Below are 22,092 nucleotides of genomic sequence, written 5' to 3'. Positions count from 1 at the left end.
ACGTAGGATGATCCTGGCACTCCAGGTACAATGTCCTAGCACTGATGCTGAAGGCCTAAAGCAAAACTGTCCAATTTGCATTTAGTGCTTGTGAGAAGTGACAAAAACAATTATCAGCAACTGACAAGCTTTTTTTAAGCCAAGAAAGGTGTCAAGACAGACCCCTGTGGTAAGTGAAATGCCTGCTGCCTTCTCCACAGTTGTGTTCTGATGCTCCAAGTAAAGTATCTAAGAAGCATCAGCTGCAGCACACTTAGCCCTTCACCTACAGTAGCTCCTTCTATCAGTGACAAAAAGATTTATGGAGGTTTCTATGATCTATACCACGATTCCTACTGTTCTAAAGGAAATGGCACCCACTGAGGAGTATGACTTATCTCCAAGGAACACCAAAAGAGTATTAGTAGGTCATTGCCTGAGGAGTAACCTACAGCACAGACACCTCCCACACACTCACTCTGTGTCAGAAATGTCTTTTGGAGTTAAGGGGGCTCAGAATTTCAGAAGTAAGTTAGTCATGTGTTACCTTTAGGGTCTCCTAATTACCCTGTTACATCCTCATTTGATTTGGTCCTTATTGCCCTGGGAGGGATAGGATCTGGCAAATACTGCTGTGTTTTTGAAGTACTCTGGGCTCAAGCACTTTGCTAATTCAGCAGAGCAATTTTAGACTTGACACAGTCATTTCATAGGGTTTCACCCACTCACAGGGCACTAAAGAAACCTTTTCTCAGGCTGAGAACAATTCTGAAATAATTTTATGAATAACAACACAAGACAGTAATGATGGCTTCTGCAAAACCTGTGTGTAGGTTACAACTGGTTGTAATCAGTCTGCTACAGTTTTTCATATAAAAACATAAAGTGCAGTTTTGTTGGTTCAATTTTTTTATTTCTTTTGTGAAAACTACCTAGAAAATGTTGGGGAACTTCAAGAAAAATTTCTTTGGTTAAAACATCTGTAAGTGTCTCTCAGGAATACAATTATTTAATCAGTGACTATCTGTCACTGAAGACCTCATCAGTGGGGAAAATACTCGCTGGCAACTTTGGGATTTGAGTTTTCCTGAAAAAATACTTTCAAATTTATTAGAAACCCTTAACATACCCAAATGACTTTCTTAACAGAACAAAAGCAAAGTAACTAACGTGGATATGGGACACATTCTGAAACTGCAAAACATTTTAAACAGCAACTCTAAGCCTAGATTCTATACCATAATACAAATCCATTCAAGGGCAGAAAGAAAAGCAAACAAAAGAGTTATTGTATTTAATTAAATGCATTAACATAACACCAGAGCATCTGCATACTAATATCTTTTACAACAGTTGTTCTTTGTGTCACTGAATACGGGTATTGGTAAGCAACAAAGAAGGGTAATTGTGCCACAAAAGTAGCTTCTCCCAATGCATAGGCAGCGAGCTATAAAGTAGAAATCTTTCTGGAGGCTTTATTTCAGTAGTGAAAGCACACATTTAAGTTTGCCTCTAAATTTTCTTCATGCTTATGTCTTCTCTAATATATAAAAACATGTAAGAGAGATACTGTTAATATTTTTGCTAACTAATCAAAGACTTCCAGTGCATTTGGAGAGGCAGATCACTTTCATAATGTCCTAAGGACATCCAGAATTAATGGACTATATTAATATATGCTTATCTTTTCATTTAAAAACAAATATTTAGACTTTTAATAAAACCTATTGTAAATGCTGTGTATAGCTACTATTTTTTAAAGCTGTTTTTCTTTGGAAAATGAAGCTCTTTCTTAAAACAGAGTACCCAGCCTGTACCACATCACCTATACAAGAGAAAGTTGCCCAGGAAGGAAGAGATCTTCGGCATTTTTTTACTAATCCTTGTAAAATGAAATGCGGCAGAATGCATTGCCACAGGCATTAACTAGAGGGCTATGGCAGTGTCTTCTGTTAATACGTAAGTGAATGCAGTCCTTGAGAGCTGCACAAATGAGGGCACAAGAAAAGCACCTCCTCGCATTAGCCCAAAAGCAGCAGGAGGCAGCCAGACCGGAGCAGGGATGTGGCACCCCAGGTGGGGCCAAGGACCACTCCCAAGGGCAATGCCACCTCTCCACTTCCCCTCACCACACGGTGCTCTGAGCCTGCTGCTGGCACAATGTTCCCTGGGCATGTTGGTCACAGTGAACAGAGCCATTTGTTCCCTGTACACACAGTGACTTCCAAAATGAGGAATATAGACGGACAAAAAATTCTTAACAGTCTGTTAAAGAAACCAAAGAGAAAGTCCAAAGGTGCTCTCACTGAGACAATAATAAATCCAATCCTTCATTGTCTTTAATAAGAGTTAGGTCCCATATGAGTATTTTCAAAACTACTGTGGCCTTAGTGTTTGATTAGACACTGATAGTTTATCCCATTTCTTGAGAAAACTCTTTTCCCTAAGCTTCTAATTTCCTGGGACCTCTTGGCCCAGTGCTTCAAACAACAACTCGTCTCAGGACCATGGAAATTTGTTCTATGCAAAGTACAATTTCCAATTTGGATACAAATATCCTTCTCATGGGGCACTTGGAAGGGTTGCTCTCTGATAGTCCCCCCTTGTGTGTGCAGCAGTCTGTAGTCTTCCATACAGAGGACAACCTGGAAAGGGGTTCTTATGCTAGGAGTTTTAAAAAAGATTACAAGTTTTTCATCTCCTCCTACTCCTTTCCAGTCTTGCTTTCTTGCAGATACTTTTAATTCCTCTCACATTCCTATCGCTGCTCCCTCTACAAATGCTGTAAAATAAATGAGGAAGATGAAGCTGATAAAAGCTGAAGTCCATTCCCTTACTTTGGGTTCTCAAGAGAGGCTTAGATCAACTGCCACAGCATATTGCAAATATTGATCATAATAATACATGACAGCACCTTAAATATTTGTATGAAATCTTAAGTACCATTTACTCGTTACAAATGCCAAAAAGTACATTAATCAACTTTGTAACACTGAATATTGAATATACTTTTTCATAACTACAGGCTACTGTGATCAATTATACTTCCTTTTTCTCAGCTTTCTTTTCTCAGAGTATGAAGATGGAAATTATCTCACTGATCTTTTAAATCAACTTTTCATGCTAGCTTAAGTAATTCATAGATAAAAAGCACTGTTTTTCACTACATGAAATATAATCTGTATTTGCCCTTTTCTGCTTTTTAGATCCTCTCTCTTCTATAAGATGTCAACTTATAGACAGTTAAATGCAATGCAGTATAGTCCTCAATTCTGAGCTAAGTTTATTTCAGTATGTTTCCCAAAATATTGACAATAAAATATTAACTAAAACATCTGACTTTTTGTATTGATTCACCTGTTCTTAGTCACTTGAGCAACAAAAGGTAACACCTAGAAATTAATCAGCTTTGTCACAGCTGAGATTTGAAGATCTCTGGTAAGCTAAAGCAGTAAGGCAAATATGTTAGTAATAGTTTGCTTTGCATTATTTAAGAGGCCGAGACCACTGTTTTGGAATGTGTGGCTTCTAATGAGACTTGTGGTAATATCAGGCACTTGAAAGAATAAAAGGCCAGAAAAAACACATCCATCATCACTACATACATGCTGCAGCTGAGGATATCTGGGTTCCAACTCTGCTGAGATGATTTCCCAACAGTCCAACTACTGGTTTGGACTTTTACTGCAGCACAGCCCACAGCACCATAGAGTGCCCACAGCCATTAGGCTTCACTACAGAAGTTTTGGGGAGACAGAGGGGAAAGAATTATGTCTGCATTGTTAAATCTGAACTGCAAGAGCTTGATTCATCCTCATTATGCTAAGACACTGCAGACAAAAAATGGCTCTTAGCCTAACTTCACTAATATGGTTAGAAGGCAATATGCCATTAGACATTTCAAATTAACAGACCTAATTACTGGGCTTGTCTGATGCTTGTCAAACAGTTGGGAATCAATTTTGGACAAATATTTCTGTTTGAAATGGATGGCATGCAGTGTAATTGTGAAACAAACACTTGGTCATACCTCTGAACACAACCAGAACGGATGTGCTGGTCTATTTAATCTTTACACAAACATTTTCCCCATTTTCTAGCAGACTGAATGCAGAGAGAAGTGCCCATGTGTCTCATGATATAGATTCACACGAGTTTAACATTCCTACTGCACTTAGCCAAGAGATCACTTCCATTACAGCTTGCTCTCCCCTCCCTCCCTCCTTGCCAAAGCTTATCACCTCCAGGGAAAAAAACTTCCACCCAAAGGCAAATTTTCTTTCTAGCTGCAGCATAACTGAAGGAATGATACTTTTTTACACAAGAAATTCAGTTTGTTCTATGGGTTAACCAAGCTGCAGACTAAACTACCACACAAACAAGAAACCACCTGCTAAGCATAACATGCACTCCTTTGACTTCCCTCCCTCGCTTCTTTCATTAGACATTTTACAGCATATAAAGCTCTTACCAGACTAGAATAAAAGTTGTGAGAGTGTTTCCATTTCACTGATGAGTTGAGTACATTTCTATGCTGATGAAGCAGTGAATAAGGAATCTGCTATGGCATAATTTTCCTTACAATGAAACTTAGTACTAAAAATACAGTAAAAACTGAAAAACCTCACCTGGTCCAGTATTTATTTCTATTGAACTAAACTAAAAAAAGACCAAGTTTAGTTCTACACTACATCTTGGGTCAGTAAGGATCACTGGCTGAGCCTGCTGAAAGTTACTGCACTTCATTTTATTTAAAAACAACTTTTTTGTTGGTAAAGGCCAAACATAGGTTTAGACCTTTAGACTGCATTGCTGTGGCCCAGTGAATGAAACTTCCACTTAAAATTTTACAATAAGTGCCTGAAAACTGCTGCTTTTCCTGCATCCCTGATGCCTCATGGAATACCAGCTACCAGCTGTTCTCTGCAGAAAGCATTATGCCCCCTAAGAGCTAATGCCAGACGGAAAGTTAATAGGTCAAAAAGGATCTATTAGTCGCTGGACCTTTGCTAATACCCAAGCATTGGCACAGTTTCTTTCAGACTCATGAAAGATCTCATTTCTCCAAGCCCTCCCTGGTCTTTTCCTGCTGAAGAAAAGCTGCTGAGGTAGCAGAGCTTGGCCTTACAGCAAAGCTCACATGAAAACACATGAAGGAGAGACAATAGGAAAGTATCAGGAAATATGATTTCAACTGTCTTTGCTAGACTTCATCACCCCAAAGTGTTTAATATGTAACTGTGAACTGTTGCTTGTTACAAGAGTACCAGTTTTATGACACATACATCCCTTAAGCACTGCTTTGCAGTAAAGCAAACAGTTTTTGGGAGAAGGATCCCTATAAGGTGGTAGTGGCACAGTGGGGAATTGTTGCTGTGGTGTCTTTTTTGGTAGGGTAACTATACTGATTTTTTCAACTTACCCAGTAAAACCATAACGTAACCAATCAAGGACTAGGTGAAAACACACAGCAATGTGACATCCAGCTGGAATGGTGACTCTCTAATAAACATGCCTAAATCTTATTTTGTGAATCAGTAAACAGCACAAAATTTTTAGTTTTGCTGACAGCTCCATGATTTGAGAGGGTTGGTCCTGTGAAACTACTACAAAATAAAAATGAGAAATTAAAAATAAGCTGTATACTCATTACAGCTTATGTTCAGCATTATCATTCTACTGAAGGCAATTATGTTTTATGGTATCAGTGTGTAAAAAGTAGCAATACTCCCTGAGTCAGAGATTTTTGATATATCAGCAGTCCTCTTGCTGGAAAGCTTTTCTGTATTTTCACCAAGGCACATACAACTCCTAGGATCTGCACGTCAGAGATGTGGAAACACTTGCAAGTCTGTGCAGTAATAACCCGAAGTCCATGCCCAAGAAGCATGTGTGGTTACTGTGGGCTGAAATGCATTAACATCCCCCTGTGAGGGGCTGCACTCCAGGAGCCAGCTTTCAGACTTGATGGAGGAAAGAGAAGCGAGGTGGGGGTCGGCCTCTCCTCCCAGGCAACCAGCAACAGGATAAGAGGCAATGGCCTCAAGGGGAGGTTCAGGTTGGACATCAGGAGGGATTTCTTCACTGAAAGGGTGATTGAGCATTGAATCAGGCTGCCTAGGGGAGTGATGGAGTCACTGTCCCTGGAAGTGTTCAAGCAAGGACTGGATGTGGCACTTAGTGCTGCGGTTTAGTTGATGTGGTGGTGTTCAGTCAAAGGTGGGACTTGACCTTTGAGGTCTTTTCCAACCTCAATGATTATATGATTCTATGAAAGAGAAAGTGGCTCAGGGCTGCTATGAGCCTCGTGGGTGTGTGAAGGTACTGTTTGCTTGTGAGGTCAAGTAAAGAAACCTGCAAGTAAAAAGAGGCATTCCAAAAAGCTGGAAACATCCCCTGCGCAAGAGCGATTTTTGATCTCGAGATTGTAACTAAAACCCATCTACTTGATTGCAGAAACTGCCTTGCACTCTGCATGCTTTCACGGAGTTAGGCACTTGGTTATCCGTGCCTCTGGTTCGCAATGAAGAGCTGAAACAAAGCCCACACGGTGGCCTACCATTGCAGAGGAATGCAGCAGTGTAGGCCTGGCTCGCACCCTCTCGCTCTTGTTTTCCAGAACTTCTGGCATTGCCTCCACTTGCTGAGGGTTACAAAGGCGAGTACAGAAAACAAAAGAGCCTGTGGTTGAAACCAGTGGGACTTGCTATGGCAGAAATTTGGAATCTATGAGAAGCATGTGGCAATTCTCCATAAAGCCTGCAGAGTTTTTTAAAAATCTAAACAAAGAATTTTATCCACCCACCAATTTTCAAAGAAAATTGTTCCTTTGTGTTACTAGAACATATAGGTTTGTTTTAATCTTGAATATCTCACAAAAGATCCTCCTACAGCAAAGCAAGCTGGAGCATCATTTGTAACAAACAATTTCATGTACTTAAGGAGGAGAAATTAAATCACCTGCTGACCCATCAGCATTTGTATTCTTTAAAGATCATGCAACTCACTAGTATTAGACAAAGATTGTTTGGTTATTCATATTTTCTGCTTCAGTTGCATCGAGTCTGAATAATCGTTAGGTTGCAAAACTTGGATATATCCCTCCCCACCAAAGTAACAGCATGACAAAATGAGCAGTGCTTCCATCAGACCTCACAACTTCCACTATCTTTTGTATTTTCCACATCAATTATGTTTTACTGGAAAATAACCTACTTCCATCAGTGCAACTCAGTACCCGATTGCAGTTAAATTTCTTTCATAATAGCATAGAGAAACAGGGCCTTAAAAGCAGCAGAAAATGAAATGTTCGTGAAGTGAGTGAAGTGAGTACAGTGACTGAACCAGCTGGTTCAAAGAAGTTGCTCAGACCACGATAAGCAGCACAAAAAAACCCCTATCTGTAGAATATTTTCTGTTAAAACCCATCACGTAGCATCTCCAAAAGAGGGCCTGATAACACTACTGTGTTTTTCATGACCAGGATTTAAGTTTCTGAGTGGTATTTTATTATTTAGAAAGCATAAACTGCAGGATAAAATACACTTGTAGTAATTTAACCAAATAAGCTACCTTTAAAAAACATGGTTTGATTGTGACCACAGGGAAAATTCTTACAGCATGAGGCTATAAACTCCAATTTCTAAGAGCTGCATTTTAGTCCTACAGAATAACAGTGTTTATGTGTGTTAACTTTTCCTGAGACCAACTAACCCAACTAAACCCAACAAAACACTTCACAGTAGTGAACACAGCCCAAAGCACTGTAGAGGAGCTTTTCATATGTTAAAATAAAAAGTGAATATGAATGCTTCTAACTTTCCCCAAAATAATGCACTGATTTGCTGGTTTGAGGACATAACTTCAAAGTTTGTTTTCCAATAGAAAACATAGGGCAGGTCCAGGTAAAAAGCAAATTACAGGAGTATGGCAGAGTGACAAGTGCACAATGCAAGCTGGGTTTCTGGAAGCTGTGAATCACCTGCATGATGATGTGATCAATAAGCCTGGCATTTTTGTGCATCTTTCAGGTGTACATTGCCATATCTCTGGATTTCTCTATTTTGCCCTGTTAATGCATTCTGAACTGAAGCTTTTAATAGCAGAAGTGATCTCAGAGAGTCATGGTTACAGAATTTGCAGTGAGGGGAATTACACTGGTAGTTTTTAGAAGACCTTTTTTTCCAGAAAATTCTGCAATGCACCACAATGGTATAAATGACACATTTTGAGTATGACACACATATTTGCCAATATTTCTAAAAATACATGAAATACCTGGGCACAAATAAGCCTGTAGACCCTTTACCGTTGTGTTGCATTCTTGCATATGTAAAACAAAATTGGAGATCTGGCTCTTCAGAAGCTGACAAAACAGACCCCCTAAACAAACAAACACACACACAAGCCAAAAAAGATGGGGTAGGGTTGTTCAAGTCTGCCTAAACTGCAGTTCTTTACAATCACCACAAATCCACAGCCATGGGTTGCTGTCTGACATTACCTTCACTTTGGAACTGATTTTCACCTTACACCTATGGGGAGAGGTCAGAGGAGCAAAAGTGAGCAGGAGTTTCTTCCGGTTGCACAGAGCTTGTTCACAGAGCTTGTCACATCTCAGAACCTGATTAATTCCTCTAAGGTGATGCAAGCACCCCTGTCCCCTGTGGGAGGCAGAGCCCAGGAGGGCAGCTTCCTGCCCTGGGAGGGTGTAGGGGACCATGCTGTGACCTGCATATCCAGCAGTGCCCAGGAGGTAGAAGATGAGCCCCTCTGTGTCCTGGGGGAAGGCAATGACTCACACCTCCAGCTTAAACCAGAGAGTGGAAGAAGTGGAAGAAGCTCACACCTCGGTGGGGACAAGAGCCACACCACCAGCTGCATCTATGAGGTGGAAGCACCTCTGTAACCCTTTGGGGAAGCAGAGGACCAGGTCCTGAGCTTCACCTCCAGTCCACAATGCTGCCATGTCTCTCATGAGCACTGTGTAGCAGCCATGTGCAGCTCCAGCTCTGCCTGGGGTACGGATGGTGAGAAAGTCATTCTGCCTACAAGACTGGCAGCCAACTGTCAATTTGAAAAACACAGTAAATACTTCACATATGTGTCACTTCAGGGATGTTCAACTCCAGATCTTAGTTTTAGTCTGCCTGGCAATGCTTATTCTAACCGTATTTTAAAATGTTTTCATGTCATGAAGCGGATTTTAGAAGATAACACTCAAGGTGATTGTGACATCCTCTGAGCTCTTGAGCATGAACCTAAAAGCCTGGTTTCTCAAAGGACAAATTCCACATACCATATCCAAAGTCAACACAAGAAATCACAGCTGAGCACATTTATGGCAGGGATGCTGCTGGGCACAGACTTGGGAGGCTGCATTTGGAATCTCTTGCAGTTTCAAGTCTCTCTATAGGCCCTGGCACAGGAGCACAGCACTCGAGGATGTTGCATCCTGATCACTGCTGTGAACGGAGGGAATGGGATTTTTGCCACCATGCTCTGTCCTGCTTGTCAAAACAGCTTTGTCTGGAAGCTGCACAATGGAGAACGTCAGCACAGACCTAGGAGCAGAGCCACGGAATTGCTGTGCAGAATGAGTGGAGGGTAGGAAACATTGCAATACAGGCAATGAAAGGTGGGTAGTTTGTTAAATACTAGCAAAAATTATTTCAAGGCCTTTACACTTTTACCATCAATACAATAAAACCCCCAAGAGTTTTAGAGGTAGTTTGCATTAAACAGCAAAATAAACTGTTTAGAGATTTCTTAGTGAAGCAATTTCCTCAGTGAAGAAATTTGGTATCCAAAGAAATGTTTTTTAGAAGGGAACTCTAACATATGCCTGAACAATTAATATGAGATTTGATTAAAATATCTGCCTGCCTAGCAGACAGATTAAAAGAAAACCTTATTCCAGAACTTATCATAGGTTTTACAGGAGGCAGTATCTTCTTCACCATAGCCTCCAGAGAAGCCCTAAAACCAGAAAAGAAGAATACTTGAAACCAAGCAAATAAAACAACAAATCCAAAGGATTTGTTCAGCAGTATGCACTGACTAAACTGGCACAGGGCCTAACAGCAGAGATAGTATTCCATAGAAATATTGGCAGAAAGCTGAGAATAAGATGTTCAGAAAAAAGATACCAGGGGGGAAAAATAAAAAAGAGAGAGATGAGTGGTTTTTTTTGATGATGAGCTGAAGACGTTTAAAGCTGGATACAAATCACCTCGTCTGTCTATACTGAAAGCAATGACCGGCACTTACCAGGGAATAAAGAAACGTTACCAATAATCACATGGAAAGACTTTACACTCCAAGGTGAACCAGAGAATCCACAGTGTTATAAGTCTAGATGCAAGACTTCCAATCCTGGAGGATAGGACAGTATTTGCTCTGCTCACACTATTCTGCTGTTCTCTCCTGCCAAGCACTGTCTCCCTCTCTGGCCCCCAGCAGTCTCCAGTCCTTCCTCCCACCTTCCCTTCCCAAGGCTCCTGGACCAAAGCTGCTGTCCAAACCACTCTGCTGTGTTGCGTATCCGGTTCCCACGAGCTTCACCTCCACAAAGATCATGATGCCTTGCCAAGCTGCTGCAGGACTTGGCAGGCTTCTTCTGGAACAAATTCCAAATTATCTCTGCACAGGAATTCACCTCTGGAATCTCTCCTTGTCCTAAAGCCTGCCTGCCCAATACCAGTCAGAGCTGTCAGAAGCTAGCAGAAGCAGACAACAAATACTCACTTCTAAATCAACTGCAAGAGTCAAAAGACTAAAGTGCTACCTCTCCTAACCTACTCTGTCAAAGGCTTAAAACCCATGCATGTCTTATGATGATAACACAAAACATCTAAATTCAAAGGGTCCCCACTTGGAAAATAAACACTGCATGGCCTTTTGCCCTTTCTCACATGGTTCTGCTGCTCTGGATTACTGACACTTGTCCACATTAGCTAAGAGCTTTCAAAGTCATGTCAGGATACATTTCACAAACACCTTTCCAGCAGCAACCCCCTACAGCTCTGCTAACGCAGCACTGCTGGATCAGTTCCCTTAAACCAGCATTAAGTGTTGTGTGGTTGGTGCCACAGATTGATCTGGTTTGCGGAGTTTGCCTTCTCTGCACTGAAAGAAGAAATACTTCATTCCTCACCCTTCCCAGTGAAATTTAAATGGCTGTACTAACACAAAGATCATACACTGCTGCCTGCTCTATGTTCCAATTACAAACAGGATTCTCCCCATTTCATGCTACAAGCTCATCTATACAGGTACTGCTTGAAAGAAAACAAAACATTTCTGTATTGGCAGAAGGAGGGAGCAAAATTACAAGACTTCCAAAGTAGCCTAGGCCATTGGTATGATTTGTACAGCAGGAAATCCCACATTTCTAAAATATGTATTTACATGGTGTTTGGCAGACTGAGAGAAAATGTGATTTGCTCACACACCAATTTAAAATAATCTATTACTTCAGTGGGATTTTACCTGAGATACAGCATGCTCTTAGTCAGAAAAAAACCCCAAGGAAATTATTAGGGAATCCCAAAGCTGTTAATGTAAAACTAGATATAAAAGTCCATTTCTGCCTCTGAGCCAAGCATCTCTCAGAACAGCCTTATAGATACCTGCTCTAATATTTCTAACCTCAGCTATTCTAGGTCTTTAGAAACTCCATTCCACTCTCCATCATTATAAACCACATCATACACTCCTAAATATATTAATGATTCTGTTCTCACCTATACTAGGCCACATCAGATATATTTTCTACACACTAACAAATCAATGATACCAGATTACAAATAATTAAGAGGTTTTTTACATTAAAAAAACCCAACACTTTTTTCCCCATGCTGAACACTTGTGAGCTGTACCATAGTTCTAAATGTGACTCAATGCTATACGAAGAACAATGGTGACAAACTGTATAAAACCGCGGCAGTGATCGATGGTACTTTACACAATATCTGCTTTTCAGTAGCAGCATTCTGAGAGTGAAAAAGTGCTTGCACAGTACCAAGCCTTGTACCAGTTCGTGGGAGTTACTACCATTAAAAAAAGAAAGAAAGAAAATACAAGAATTCACAAACTTTATTTTGCTATTTGAGTACGTATAAAGTCACTTCTCATGTGATGAAGAAAGCTTGGTCAGCAAAAAGAGCTGTTAGTTCTGAAGACTAAAATGGCAGTATGATTGAGCTACACAGTATTTCAACAAGCAAGAAAGGCTATAAACATGTTTTTCCCAAGTGTACTTAGGTACGTTTCTCTCAATCCACCTGGCAAGCATGAGAGTGAGTAAAACCACCACTTCTAGAAAAGTTTACAAAGAGCCTAAGAGCAACTCAGTGGGTTACACCAGAAGGACTGTCATAGGGCAGCACTGTATACAGAAGATGCACACAGCACACAGTCCTGGTTACCCTAACTTAGGATGCAGCCCTGGGGAGGCAGGTGATACCATGCCTGCTTTTTGCAGGCAGGTTGCTCCACTGTGCCCAAGGCCGCCAGAAGTCACATTGGAGCCCTCAGCACCATGCTCACCCCAGCCACCAAACCTGACTAATGCCTGGCTTGGTGCTGCACTGACCTGGGACTGGCAGCCTCCAGCTGGCACTTTCCTGGGTGCAGCAGCCCTGTGTCTGCTGGCAAAAGGCTCAGCAATTCGTGGTTCTGGGCCTGTGTGTGCAGGAGCACCATGCACAGGCCATTTCAGAAATAAACAAAACAACTCTGCCTTGGTTTTCTCAGCAGGAAGTTTTCATTTTTCTGCCTCCTAGGAAGTTGTGCAGACAACTGACAGAAGGTAGAAAGTGCTCCAAAGACAGGAAAAAAAGCTGTGTTAATCTTATCTCTGAAAATAAAAATTCATTTATTTCCCAGGTAAGTGCTGTAAGAGAATTTCTGCAGCCACAAATTGTGAGTGGCAAAATGAGAAGTCTTTCATATTCACAGTCTGTGGTATCCCAGAAAGTTACTCAGCATCCTTTGAAATAAGTAAATAATGCAATCTGTTTATAAAATCTTTGCAACTTGGTTCGGTTCTCAATATAGGATGCAATCCATTGTAGAGAACCATGGACTTAACTTATCCTGAGAAAACAGGATAACCAGGACAGTCTGACAAAGGGGTGCCACAGGCTGCAGAAGTCAAATGTGCTGGAAGTAGCAGGAAACTGCCTGTGCCTCCAGATTTGTGTTCATGCTCTACTAGGTTTTTTTTTTTTCTCCCCACTGAAAGCCTGAAGTACTGGAATCAAGGATAAAAAAAAAAAACAAAGGAGAAAAAAATCTAACTCCATCTATAGTAACTGTGAAGAGCAGTAGGAAAAACACATGGCTCAAGGATACATTTCCAGGTCCCAAGTGCATGAGCAGGCTCTGCAGCCTCTTCCCACTTGTCTGTGAGTTCCCTGTCCCTGTTCAAGGTCAGCTCTAGCCCAGGTTCAGACTGCCAGGAGACAGCTGCGATGAGAAAAAAGCCTGTGGGGATCCTCCCAGGTGGCTGGGCTTGTGTCTCCCCCACGGTGGGATCTGCCAGGACTGACAGCCCTCGCTGCTCCCCTTGCTGGGTGCCTGCCTGACCGGCCTTCCTCGCTGTCACCCTGGTCCCAGCTCATCCCCACGCTGGGCAGGCCACTCCTGTTGCTCCCCAACAGCATGAAAGCATCAAGCTGTGAGAAGCAAATGCACTTAATTTTGAACTCTCATTTATTATCTTTGGCCTATTACAGGAGGGATTGAACCTCCAGAGTATCTCCTTCAGCAGTAAAGAAAGCCCACTGCAGACAGTATTGCCTGAGAAACAGAAGCGAAACAAAAAAGAAAGAAAAAAAACAAATGCATGCAGATTAACAGACCAAGATACATTTCATAAAAATAAGAAAATAAGTAGTTCATGATAGGACAAAAACTTGCACTTGCAAAAGTCTCAGCTCTGACTGCTTGCCTTTCAGAAAGTGTCATAAAGAGGCATTTACTGAAACAAATCCCGTTCTTCCCACCCACATCTCCTGACAATTCTTTCTGTGACAATAAATAAGACAGGTCTATCACTCACCCCATTTTCGATTTCTTAATCTTCTATTCTGGCAAGGAAAATATTTCTCACATACCTGAAAGGAATAAAATTAAGGCCCATATTCTTTGCAGGGGGCTGACACAACTTAGTTGAAATCAGCAATTGACAAATTATCCTACACTTCTACTGATGGCACAAGCAACATGTTGCAATCCATATTAAAAAAAAAGAGAAAAAACAATAGAGGATAACTTGATGTGGAGCTAGACCATGACATTATCTGAGCATTTATTCTTTTTCATATACATCTAATTTGATACAGTCTGACTAGATGATTGCAAGTTGAAGTCATGCTGCTTACATCTTTCTCTCATTGCCAGGTCTGCCACACATAATAAAAAGTGTCAGGCTTTCCAAATACAGTAAAAGTTAACTGTCAGAGTAGTTCACACTTAATTAGTGCACACTTTGTGCAGTCCTTAGAAGCTGCACGGGGCTAGCTAAATGATAACTACCATTATCATCATCACAACTAACCAGCAGATAAAACTGCATCATCTTCAGCTATTACTCTTCTGCTTGCACTGCAGTATAGACCTGCTTTTTAAAAAAAATTATTTTGACTGGTATTTAGGTCAGTGGGAGCCACTTGAACTTTCGTGAGTGGCAGGACACCCAGACCAGTTCACAGGAACTTTAGCATAATTGGGTGGATGTACAACCTGTGTACCAAAGATATATGTCCAAGATTATCCAAAAAAAATGCATCTGTATAGCTCTAAGTCAGCATGGATTCACAGGCAAGTGAGACCTACTTAATGAACAAACTATTAAGTTTTGTAAGCAGAATCCTTTTGTTAGCACTATTCTGCATGCACACGTACAGATATCTGATGTAATTAGCAAAAGCCAGCTTAAGTGGTGACTGAATAAAGGCAATTCCCTTAATAAATATAAACCCTTAACAAATGAATAAATGTCAGGAAAAGGCAAGGGTGGATGTACTGCAATGCAGAGGCACCACACCCCTGGAGAGCGCACCAGGTTACCTTCTGACAGTGCAGTTTCGCATGTGGCCATACACAGTTTCTCCAGCAACATCTACACAAACATGAGCATTAGTAACTCGGAGGTACCAGCAGCATTAAGCCTGCAGAAGGGCTAGTAACTAGATCAAATATGCTTTAAATGGTAGCCAGAAGAGGAATTGACATGAAAATGAAATACATTTAGAAGGATCAGTGATTCCATGAAAGAAATTTATCCAGACTGTCTTTCATGTTTTGTAACACAAAACAGATCAAGCAAGGCTTTGCTTCTGAAAAACACAACATTCAATGAATACCATGGCACTTGAATGCTGACTGGAGAGATGTCAGTGACACCAGAGAAGCAGTGTCTTTTCTTCCTCCACCAAAACACTGTTTGCCCTACACAATAGCTAAAAAGTCTTTAAAAAATGGCTGAGTGGAACTCTTTTACCTCCTACCAAGGATATGTATCATGGACTATGTGCTTCATCTGCCTTACAGGAATTACACAGTATATCGATTCAGAAGTATGCTGATCAACCCTTGGGAAACACTATCATATTGTCAAAGCATTCCTTAGCCCTTCCTGCATCTATTTTACACAAATTGAAAATCTGTGTAACACACAATCTCCGAAGAACTAAGAGGCAGCCTTAGCCGTACCCCAAATGGCCTGAAAAACAGTCTGTTCTTTTTGTTTGCTCATACCAGATGCATTCTAGTGGTATAGCTGTGCCCCTGCTACGTGTCAGGATGTGAATTATAACATCCTCTGTCACCCAGCCTGCTCAGAATGGTTTTTCTGTCACGGGAACATAGACACAAAGGTGTGGAAGGGGAAAGCAAAGGGACTGTAAGCACATGAATACAGGAAAAAGCCAGGACCTAGCCCTAGGAGAGATGGAAAATGTTGCTGGGTTGTGTCGCAGCATACAATGGAATGTGTTCACCCAAAGCAATTTAAAAGTGAGTGGTCTCCAAAAGTGAAATTAAGTATCTTTGTTGTGTGGTTACTGCCCCAAAATACCTTCCTTTTTGAAGAAAACCTTTGTGTCAAATTGCTTTTTAGGGCAAAGAAATTACTAGGAAGACAAATTCAGCCTTGTCATGGGTATGACCAGGTTGTTTTGGCAGTTAAGTCTAATGGAAATCTAAAGCAAACAAGCCAAATGTGCAGCCACTCTACTTTGGAATTAGGCTTTGTTTGAAATGGGGTGGGGAAAGGAGGTGGCAATAAAGCAGTGGCTGTCAAATTCTGCTTTTGGACTATTACTGCAAATTTAACCAACCAATGCAAACAGATTACAATGAGCCCAAAAAGAATTTAAAAGCAGAAGCAAAAATCAAATTAGTGCTTAGCCAAGTGGAACTGGATGTTACAGACAGCTGCTGTTTAAGAATATGTGTCCATTTATCCGTCTTGCTTGGCTGTCCCCCAGTGTGTTCTTACAAAACACACACAGCTAGGGGCACTACTGCCAGCCAAACTGGAAAGGTTCAGTGGTGTCAGTATTTTGCCTGTCAGGTTAAAGCTCATATGCAGTCTGGCATCGGGTATTTTGACCTTCAGCTCCTGCAAAAGAACCCCCAAACCCTGTCCAAACTTCCAAATGCCAACAGTTGTTTTACACTTCAGGGTTCCCAGAACATGGTATTGACAGTGTTCATTACTAACACTTGCATGGACCAGATTTTTCTAGTCCTTCCCTTCCATTTACAATTTTTCCTTTGAGACTGAGCTGTGAATGTGAAAATGCTTTAGGATATTCTGCAGAGCTCACCACTGTGCTTAGTGTTCTTTATTACTTACAATACACTCAGGTTATGATCTTTCTCATAATTTTTCCAGAGTATTTAAAATTCCCTTCAGGTATTTCAGAAAATCCACCCACAACGTGCAAATTGCCTGCTTAAGAATTTTATGTCTGCTTCTTGTTTTCTACCAGTTTCATACTCTTAATAGAGAGGGTAATATGCTATCAATTTATCATGCACATTCATCTGGTTTTTGTTTTGTTTTGCTTGGTTGTTTTTTAAATCTGAAGCAAGATACTAATCCATGGTACTCAAAATAATTAAGAGAAAGGAGAAAAGGTCAGCAGTAGATTCAGACATTCAAAATACTTGACTCCAGAAACAAAATCTCAGTGGGACCCTGAGACAACTGGCTTTGCTAAATACCCTCTGCAAGATAAAACCAGAACAGCTTTCCCACCTTCCCGTTCTTCCCTGGGACCACAGCTGGAACATTCACTGATACTCAACATTTAAAAATCAAAAAAGAAAATATCTAAGTTACTTTAAATTGACCCTTAGCATATGGACCTTTTTTATGCAGCAATTTGTTGCTATCTAAATAACCACTTGCTTTTGGACTCATTATCATATACTTTCTGCTCCACCAGGAGAAAATAAGACGGCAAAGGGAGAAATGTGTGCATCTTTTACTCAGCAGGAATATCAAATCAAGTGTCAAATTTACACATTCCCATTTCCAGCCTCTGGCCCTCCAATGATGTAAAATCTAACAAACTGTGTGTGCTTCCTGATTATAAGCAGCTCAAAGCCAACCATCGCAGCCTATTCTACTGGGATGAGCTGAAAGCAGTAGGAAGAGCTCATGAGATTCTAGACACAGTAATTGGTCAGATCTGAAATCCAGGGCTAAGACTTCTTCCCTTTCCTAAAAAGTACAGACAAACCTGAAGTTATAGATGAATACTACAAAATCAAAAGTAAAAATAAGTTTCTTATGCTGACAGCATTAAGCTAATTAGCAGGGAGAAAAGGGGAAAAAGAAACTCAGCAACAAACCAGTAGAACTCTATGATGAGACTATAAATATTACATTGAGGCCCACTTCAGTAGCTGAGAACTAGCAGTTTTGCTAAAGATCATATGTTTTTTCCCCTGAGATTTTAACAGGGCATGGGCACTGCATCAGCAAAACCATAAACACCAGATCTTAATTTTAAATTAATGCAATTTATAATCTTCAACTTTTATTCTTCTTCATCTAGAATGAAAAGATTAGGTAATATGAACATCCCAGAGAACACAGAATATATGTATTTGTATTTTTTCTGCTGCTGTGCAACACTTGTGTGCCATACAAATACTTGTTTGCACACACACATGCACAACATAAGAAAACCTCAGCTTTGTTACTAGTTTTCAAATTCAAAGAAAAGACAAGACATCCTGTTGCTGAATATGTCTCAGTCTTGACTAGAATTTGTTATTACAGCAGAATGGCCTCAGCAGCCCTGAGCAATGCTATTATCCCAGGTCATCTCATCAGTATTCATTTGTGCAAGGCTGGAATATTCGCTGATATGTGGCTTGCAGTGTCCCACATTCAACACCTAAAAATCAAAAAAGGAAACATCTAAATTACTTTAAATTGATCCTTTTTCATCCCCCTTTTTTCTTTTTCTGATGACCAGGGATGCAAGAAAACAGATAGACTGGCTAATATTGTTTAGAATATTTGCAGTAACATGCAGGTTAATCATCAAGAAGCTCACCAGAAGGAGAACTTTGTGTGTTTGTCAGTAGAGAAGCTGCTAGAAAGCAGCTGAAGGAGTGACTCCTGGTAGTAAAGGAGGACCATGAAGAGGAGAAGAGGAAAAGGAAGAAAAGGAATGAACCAGCCAGATGGAAGGATGCAAATGCAGCTAAAGGTCTGGCAGAAAGAAATGGATCAGCAGGTGAGAAGAAAATGTGGTGAGAAAAACACAGGGAAAAAAAGACTGGTGGTAAGCAGAAGCAGACAGCAGCAGTAAAATAGAGTAGTCACACAGGAGGAATCAGTCACAGTAAAAAGGAAGACCACTGGGCTGGAGAAATGACCTGGAGCATAAGAAAAGCACAGTCCATAGTACAAGTTCTGTTTACATCAGGAGGATCTTTAAACTGCTTTAAGGAAAAGCAAGAATGCCAGACGAGATTGGGGGGCAAGGGGGGGGGAAGTTTAAAAAAAAAAAAGCACCAGGCAGGCTAAAACACAAAAAAATTCTGAACATTTATTTCTGCACCACCCTACTCCACTAAAATCAGGGATCTGGCACAGATCAGGCTGCATTTCTTGACTGCCAAACCGGTTTAGTTTGAGATAGTAACAAGGTAACATAAACTCTTGACTTTCCTCCTCAGAAATCACGGCAACCAGTGATCCTATTGTGCTTTGTTATTGCATAATTGTTAAAGAAATGCTTTCCGATGCCCTGTGAGAGGGGGTACTATCTCGAAAGCTCAAAGGGATTGTTCATTTGATCACTAAGCACAGTGTTATTCCAACCACTCATGCACGCAGAGAATGCCTCTATTCTTATGCTCCCCTGAGAGCTGAGATCATCTGAGATATGTCGGCTACCACATATAAAGGCTGAGGTAGAACTGCTGGCAGGACATTTTAAGTGAAGTATTTTCACAGACCTGGAACTTCTCTTCTGCCTTTTCGGATGAACTCGCTGACCACTGGGCTAATCTAAAAGGTGTGAGGATACAAGCAATCCTTTACTTAAGAGTTCCAGGCTCGAGACCTTGTGTGCTGAATGGTGAAGCAGTTCTAAGAATGACAAAACAGATACAGATGTGTTTCTAATCCCCATTCCATCTGTCTCTCCCCAAAGCCGTTGGCAGAAACCTAAAAGTGCATTTGATCCAAGGTTCTTAGCACAAGCAGATACTAACAGATGAGGAAAAAAAACCAAAACGCCCCCCCCCCCACCAAAAACCTCCCAAAAAGCCACACTCCAAAGCACAAGGAAAACCCCTCCACTCAAAACCCAAACACTAGACTAAGCAGCTGTGCACAAAGATAATGTAATTAGGAAAGAATAAGGTTATTCCATTCTTCATTGTTCTACCATCTCCTATACAACATTTATTTCTTATCTCTTAAATTTTGTTTTATAATATTTCATTCAAGCCACATCCTTGTGATGCACTTTCATGATTCCTGAATTGCTTTGTTGAAAACATTAAGTTGTTTACCAGTAATCTCAAAAATGAGATGCTCAGCCTCTTACCCACAGGTAAGTTAATAAAAAAATAAACCAAACCCCAAACAACAAAACAAACCACCTCTGATTCACACCACTTTTAGCACAAGCAGCATATAAGCAAGAACTCCAATTGGTACTATGTGCTAAAATCTACAGATAATTATACACTTTCCAGCTTACACTTCAGAGAGACAAGGAAATTGCCTTTGCATCTCCACTGTGTGCACAGTACTGTTCTCTGAATTAACACACAAACCAGCACAGGAATTAAACAGATGAATGTACAGAGCATGAAAGGACTTAAATATGCTTTATCAAATTCCTCCCGCTAATCCAAGCTGCAATTTTATCTTCCCCTCTGTGGAAGACACAGCTTACTAGCATGGTTCCTAATTTTTGTGTATAAATAACGTCCTTAAAATAAATGCACTATTGCAACCACAACATTTTAAGGAGATCTGAAATGTTATAAAACCCTACACTCAATACAAATTAACTGCAATTTTCAGAAAGATGTGACCTCATTAGCAATTCTACAAAGAAGAAATGTTAGGATATTTCACTCAGATGAAAATGTCACTATTTGCACAGATTTTTTATTTAACATTATAGGTAACAAAAAAATACAACTTTCCATCATCCTGAGAACCTCCAGATCCCTTTTTATTCTCTAATTAAAATAGAAAATTAAACAACTAAATAAAAATACCAGAACTATCAAATATTTACATATTTCCTCAATGAAAATGAATCTGCTAAATTAGAGGGGTTATATTTTTATTTAAATCAGGATATTGAATTACGAATCTTGCCTTTAAAAAAATACATGTCTTTATATTGCAGTGTTGCATCACAATTATGTCAACACAAACAGACTAATAGAGAGGAAGGAGAAAAGGCTCTAATTCTAAATAGCTCCCTATGTCAAACTATCTTATATTCTGACTTTTCTCACAATTCATTCCTGATAAAGAACATGATTATAATACTCTGAAAATACACAGGGAGTTGACTAGAAAAGCTAGGTATTTGAACATGCCAGTAGTGGTGGGGTGACACAATGACTAGCCAAAGCAGTGGGTGATTTTAAATAACATGCTGGTTTCAAGACATTCACTTCTGTTTTCTTGAGGGGCCAGCTCCACAGCTTTCTTTTTCTTATTTTCTTTTTTATCTTGAAATTAATTTGCAGGAACATTTCAGTCTCAAAAATCCTCTAATACGGTACATTTAGGTAGAGCTAAAAAGGGTCCTTTTACACGAGAACTAAGAAAATACAGTAGAAAAGGTCTCATATTTTCACTGCAGGAGACATTTTTAATCAGCACATACGTTACACAAAAAAACTCCGTGGGTGGCAAAAGCGTAACTCAGAAACCAGAAAGATATTTGCCCTTCTTCATAATTATTCAAAACTGAACAACAAATTACAAGTCAATATAGAAAGATTGTTGGGCTGAAGAGAGGAATAATTTAAAGGCTTGCCTTCGGGGAGCAGTCACTAGCAGAGCTGTATTGCTACAAGTATGACTCTGCAGCTGTAACTCTGTCAAGAGCAGCAACAGCATTGAGAGAGGCTGCTAATGAAGCACACATCCCCACAGAATAATTGTGCTGTTGAGATTCTGCTACTGAGTTTACCCACGTAGAACAGGTTTCATTGTGAAACCGAAGTTTGTCTGCAAAATCTAGAGCAATTTGGTTCTTGTCTTACAGTTAAGAGCAAAATACTGCTTGGTGTAAAAGCAGTCTGACTGGCAAGGAAACACCTACTCTCAGAAACAGGAATTGGCAGTAACACATGCAGAGCAACCTTCTTATGGTCTGATGTTTATAGATCAATAGGCTCAGTGAGGTCCAGTCCTCGACTGGGTGCTCCTGCAGTATGAATTGTGACTGAAATAATGCTGGCAGTGAGTCTGCATTTGGACATTGGTACTTTAGTAACAGAGGGAAAAACACCCTGTGCACCATGAAAATAATGAGAGCAGCTGAAAAGGTAAAAGAAAAATCCCAAGCATGAATATATTTAGAAATCTCAACTCCC

The 22,092-nt window shown here is 40.3% G+C and overlaps 1 protein-coding gene across 2 annotated transcripts in view; it reads right to left on the bottom strand.

Moving 5' to 3' along the window:
• The window catches only part of LOC125318484 (myelin basic protein), an 84,037-nt gene that overhangs the window by 19,808 nt on the left and 42,137 nt on the right, over window positions 1-22,092 (bottom strand). The gene's annotated exons all lie outside the window — the stretch shown is intronic.

The sequence above is a fragment of the Corvus hawaiiensis genome, chromosome 30, assembly GCF_020740725.1.
Source record: "Corvus hawaiiensis isolate bCorHaw1 chromosome 30, bCorHaw1.pri.cur, whole genome shotgun sequence".
NCBI classification, from domain to species: domain Eukaryota; kingdom Metazoa; phylum Chordata; class Aves; order Passeriformes; family Corvidae; genus Corvus; species Corvus hawaiiensis.
This window is presented reverse-complemented; position numbering and strand designations above follow the sequence as displayed.